Below are 6,069 nucleotides of genomic sequence, written 5' to 3'. Positions count from 1 at the left end.
TCTCTGTCTCTTGCACTACCTATTTTTATTTTTTTTTACACATTGGCATGAGGTTGTCTTGTCAAGCATTGCTCCTGGTAAAAACATGGCAACAGAGCGGAGTGTCACTGAGAGATCTTGTCCATCTGTGTCAGTCCAATATATAGAGAGAGTATAACTAATATAAAAGGAAAAACACAGTTTAAAGTCAACATGAAATTATATACTTCAACAGTGTGCTGTAGTTATGAGTATTCATGGTATTCAATGAGATGAAACATATGCCCTATTCGCACGGGATTAGTATTACTTGGTGACCTCCAGTCATTTGTAATACTTGCGGAGGTTGTCTGTGATCTTAATCCCATGCGAATCGGTCATGTCTGTAATTTGTAAAGTAAAAATTACCATATTTAGCCAAACACCAAGGTTCTGTGATAATATTAGTCCTGTGCAAATTGGCTTCTCTGTGATTTCTCCAGCATTTGGTGGGTCGTATATCATTTTTCGTGATTTTTGTTTCCTGTGCGCCTTTTTATCCATCTTTCACAAAGAACGGAGCTGTGTTGGAGTGTTTGATCGTTTTTTGGGTACTGTCATCATATCGCTACACCATACAATTTGAAGAGAGAGAAAGCTGAAAAGGTTTTAAGGTTAATGTGTTATAAATAAATCAACCATAAAGCTTGATATATTATTTTAAGATAAAGAAACTATATTATTATTATTTTTTTTTAATCCATCTGGACCATAGAATGGGACTCTCAAAGCCGTGACATCTGGGTATCAAGTCAGTACATTCGAGTAGAACCATAGGCTACGCAAATGTACCACACAAAATTTGTCTTGTTGATGGGTAATTTCAAAATCAAGGTCCCTAGATAAATCCTATGCTAATAGGGCTATAGGCTGTATCCTTGATTTTATACGGTTGATTTTATATATATATTTTGATATTTATCAGGAATTATAAGGTTTGTGAAAAGTGGACAAGTAAAAGTTGGTTGGAGGGGAGAAGTTAATTAAAATGAGAATGGTTGTTTATGTCAGCCAAAAAACAACAACAAAAACACTTCCTGTCTAGTCATGTGATCCCCTTTCCCTCTTATCCTGCTATTGGTTCTTTGGTTTATGTGTCATGTTCTTATTGGTTGTCTAATGTCATGTGTCAAGTCATGTGTCTTGTCTATCATTGGTTGGTTCTTGTCATGTGACCTGTATTGTTTGATATAAATAGCCCTCATGTTGCCTTTGTCCTTTGTCGAGTATTGAACTGTGTAACCTGTTGTTGGCGGGTTTGTGTTTCTGTTCATGCCAAGTCAAGTCTTTCTTCATTTGTTTGGATTACTTTTGCACTTGGGTTCATCTTAAACTCACCTTCAGTGGACTAATTATTACAGAATACTCTGTACCATGAACTCCTTCATTATGTGGAGCTTGGGCCAGGACGGATTGCCAGTTTAATGGATCCACCATTGATGTCAGTGTGAGCAGCTGGCATCCCCAGGGCCTCAGCACATGGAGACCGTTCCTCTATCCTCAGTACTTTTGGTTATGGAGGTAGCCATCCTGAGTGTTTGGGCTGCTCACTGAACTTTAGCCGTCCACGGGTCTGCTTTAGAGATGGTGGCATCAGCTGCAGAACCTCTAGAAGTGGTGGTGTTCGCTTCTAAACTCTCTGCCTCTCCTGCCACAGCCACTGAGGCCGTTCATGAACTCTGTCCGCCCTGTCACAACCATGAAGGCTGTCCATGAACTCTCTGCCTGTAACGTTACTGCCACAGAGGCCACTGTTAACCTCTCTGCTCTCTGCTGTGGTGGTAATTTGTTCCACTGTGGGGATCTTTGCTCCTGGATGCTTTGCTAACCTGGTGGTCCTCTGCTCCACCATTGCTTCCTGTTCCACCATGGCCCCATGCTCCTCTGGATCTGACATGGTGGTCTCCTGCTCCACTCTTCCACAGTCTACCTTTGCTCCATGGCCAAGGTCCTCTATTGTTCCACTGTCTGCCTCTGCTACATGGCCTGGACCTCCAGTGCTTCACTGTCCGCAATTTCTCCATGGTCCAGGCCCACCTCTGCTCCACAGCCTAGGCCTGCCTCTGCTTCATGGCCCTGGTTCACCATGGCTTCACTGCCCAGGTCTGCCATCGCCCATGGCCTATGGTTCATGTCTTCATTTCATGTTTTCATGTCTTTATTTTGATATTTTGGTACATGTGTCATGTTCTCATCGGTTGGTTATTGTCATGTGACCTGTATTGTCTGGTATACAGTAAATAGCCCTCATGTTGCCTTTGTCGAGTACTATCTGGTATATTATTGTTACTGAGTATTGTTCTGAGTATTGTCTCAGAACTAATACACCCTACTGCACCCTACAGCATACTCCCACAATATGGTATGCCACACACTGCACTTTAACATTTACAGCATAACACATTATACATACACACTGCATTTAATACAATAACCTACACGTTACCACTGGATACCATCTGATGCACATCCAAGACATTTCTTTATCCAGATCTTGAACTTGTCTTCAGTGGATTAATTGTTACAATAGTCCAAATTATTTATTGCTATTGTGTAAGTATGTAATCATTAAAAATTTAACTGATTACAAGTATTTTAAAATTTAACATTATCTAAGTACTTAAAAAAAACGGTCTCAGGTTACGTATGTAACCATGGTTCCCTGAGTAGGGAACGAGACACTGCGTCCTCTAGGGGGCGCTTTGGGGAACACCTCGTCGTGACCCGTGTCTGAAGCATACAATGAAAAAACACCAACTTGTTGGCCGTCGACAGCCTCCGACGTCACTACCGGCGCGACTATAAATCAGCACCGGGAGAGCACGTCATTATCTTCTTCGTCTGAAGCTTGCGTCCGAAGCATGGCAGAGAGCTAGAGGACGCAGTGTCTCGTTCCCTACTCAGGGAACCATGGTTACATACGTAACCTGAGACCGTTCCCTTTCGAGGGAACTTCGAACTGCGTCCTCTAGGGGGCGCTTTGGGGAACAGTATACCCACGCCGCCATGCTGAGGGGAATGCAGGCCAGAATCATGGCGAGCACTAAGTACCAACTCTACCATTACTATGGGAGTTGCCCCTGGGACGTTTAGACGGCTGTCTGTTACAGTACCCCTTATGGCCAAAAAGGCCTAAGCTACATACCCAACTTAATTGTTAGGGCCTCGGCCCTGGGTAGAGCTGAAGGCTTGGAATCAGGAAAGATTCCTTTAAAGGGATACGGCTAAGAACCTAGCATTTGTACCAAGTCCTGCCTGTCACACAGGGGCTACCGCTAGCTTACGCATAAGCTTGCTGAAAGAGCTGTCTCAACAGTTCTCTAGTAGCAACACCCTGTTTAGATAGGTATCCGAGGATACATAGGTGGAGTGGCGCCCAAGATGAACGGGGCTTTTACCAACTCAAGAAAGGGCACGAAGCAACCGCGCGAAGCCCTCACCATATAGGATTTTAGAAAGAACGCAGAATACTAGCGTGCAAACTTACCACAGTGTGGATTTCAGAAAATGTGCAAAGACTACACGTGCACACTTACCATAGCATGGATTTTCAAATACTGTTCTAAGAAGGGGCTCTCGTGGCACTCTGATAGAGCAGCTCATAGATGGAATGTTGCATCTTAAAACAGTATGATTGAGAGTCATCAACTCGATCTCTGGAAACAATACTGGAGCGCTCTGGGAAAAAAACAGAACTCCGTCTCGTACGAGAGGAGAACTCCGAGCTCAGAGTAGCGCACTCATAGGTGACCCATTTTTTGGAAAAAGGGGAGCACTGCTAAATTACCACGAGAATCAATAGCCCCTCATGTTGAGAAAAGCGATGCTTGAGGTGTATAAACAAATACACACTGGCTGAATGGAGCCCAAGGAACCAAGGTCTAATCATCTCAAGAAAGGGAACGAAGCGTTACCCCTCATCGTACAAGATTTCAGAAAGTTTGCAGAGTCTTGCATGCAAACTTACCACTTGTGGATTTTTAGAAAGTGCGCAAAGCGTTCACATACACACTGACCACCATGTGGTTTTGAGAAAGTACACAAAGCTTAGCGTGTGTACTTAAAGGTTCCTAAGCATCGTAGAGGAGCTGAATCTCGGGAGAGGCAAGCTCAATTTTACAAACCTCGGGTGAGGGGAGCATCACCTGAGGCAGCATATACAAGAAGACTTCTGTAACTGCCACCTCCACTTCCCGGTAGATACGACAGCACCCCTAAGCGGCCAGGAGACCCCTCGGGGTGACCTGGCCAGACATCCATGAAATTCCCTGCAGTGCTGTGCCAGGCCTGATGATCAAGGAGGCTCCCTCAGAAACCTGTGATCTCAGCCGCCTAATACCGGAACATGAAGCCGGATGGCTGCTGCTGACGAATGTTTAGTAAACACTGTAACTGAGCACTGCAAAGGAAACTCAGACAGAGTTTATTAGTAGACACGTAACCACCAGCAATTAAATACACATAAGTATATACAGAGAGGGTTACATTTACTCACTCACCCTCCTACGCCGGAGCCCCGCTCAAGGGGTACCTCCTTTTAACCTGGACCATCAGTTTCAGGTTGGTTGCTATGGACATAGAACCATAAAAAATATTATAGGTCCAGCATAGGAGACTGTTATGCGAGAGGTTTCCACCTAACCTCGATCAGGTGGAGAGCTGGTGGTTACAGGGGAATTAGGAAGGGGAGGATAAAAGCAGAAGTTAACCTTTCGAAGTCGATTAACGCATATACGCGTTATGTTCTTTTCTTTTAGTAGATACCTCGGTATCATTCTGATTCAGACGAGAACGCTGCCTCGTCTAGATCATACCTCTTAGGTTCTGCTTACCTCCTCGTGACCCACGATTCCTCTAACCCCTGCCCGCAGGTGGGGGAGGAGCGCGAGTTGCGACACTAGCCTTCTGTGCCCATCTTTGATCCTCAGATCGAGACAGGCCAGGACCCCTATGGTGTTTGGGCTCAGACCTGGACCTTCGTGGGACGAAGGATCTGAAAGCAGCAGAGCGCGCCTTCGTCTCCCTGAACTTTTCAAATCGCCGCCTCAACGGAAATACCGAAAAGTTCAGAAGGCGAAACCTGAGCATCGAGCAGAAAGCATTTTCTGCATGTCTGTTCATCCACAGATGTCTCTCCGCTGCCACCATGGCCGCCATAGTCCTGCCCCATGGCGGAGGCGGCCTGCTTGGTAGCATGGAGAGAGATCCGTGGTGTGGCGCAGCTCAGCTACCAGATCGGAAAAAGGCCCCAGCCTCTATCCAGGTCTCTTAGCAGATCAGTCTGATATGCTTGAAGCACCAGCATTGTGTGTAATAAAGCCACAGCCTGACCTGCTACTGCGTATGCCTTGCCATTTAAGCGAGATGATTTTCTGAAGGGGCTTAGATGGCAAGGAGGGAGATTAAGAGAGGAGGTTTCCCCTGCAGAAAGAAAACATTTTTCACATATAAAAATTTATAAATTATTTATAAAATTTTTAGCTCTTTCTACAGGGGCATTCCCTCCTAGCCGCTTTCACGCATCACCTCGATGTCGGCAGATTACTTTAATGCCGAAACCAATGGATGCAAAAAGAAAACGGCATCTTTCATTTCTTTTTAATCTCTGTATGGAGATCATGCACAAATGAAAGGCTCACCTGAGCTGGAGGGTTATGGTCAAAAGGTAATTTTTGCTCAATAACCTCCAACAGCTCTACATACGCAGGGCAGGAGAATTGAGAAGGCTCAGCCTCAGCTTCTTCACCATCGTCAAATATCTCCTGCTTTTCCTGGGTAAAAAACCCAGCAGAGCACTAACCTCAGTATGAGAAAGTGTTATAACATCATCCTCCCAAGGCTCTCTCTCGTCCGCCGCCCCCTTTTTTTTTTTTTTTTTTTTTACGATCTCGAAAGGGAAAGTCCCTCTTTAAACCATTCAGACAGATCCATCTGTATTCTCACGAGCTCATTTTCTTTCCTGCCTCAGCGTGGACAGATCCTGAACCGCGGGAAGCAGATGGCTTGCCTTTTTTTTTTTTTTTTTTAGAAGAGAGACGAACGAGAGCGGAG

The sequence above is a fragment of the Carassius auratus genome, chromosome 18, assembly GCF_003368295.1.
Source record: "Carassius auratus strain Wakin chromosome 18, ASM336829v1, whole genome shotgun sequence".
In the NCBI taxonomy this organism is placed as follows: Eukaryota; Metazoa; Chordata; class Actinopteri; order Cypriniformes; family Cyprinidae; genus Carassius; species Carassius auratus.
Note: the sequence above shows the minus strand (reverse complement) of the source record.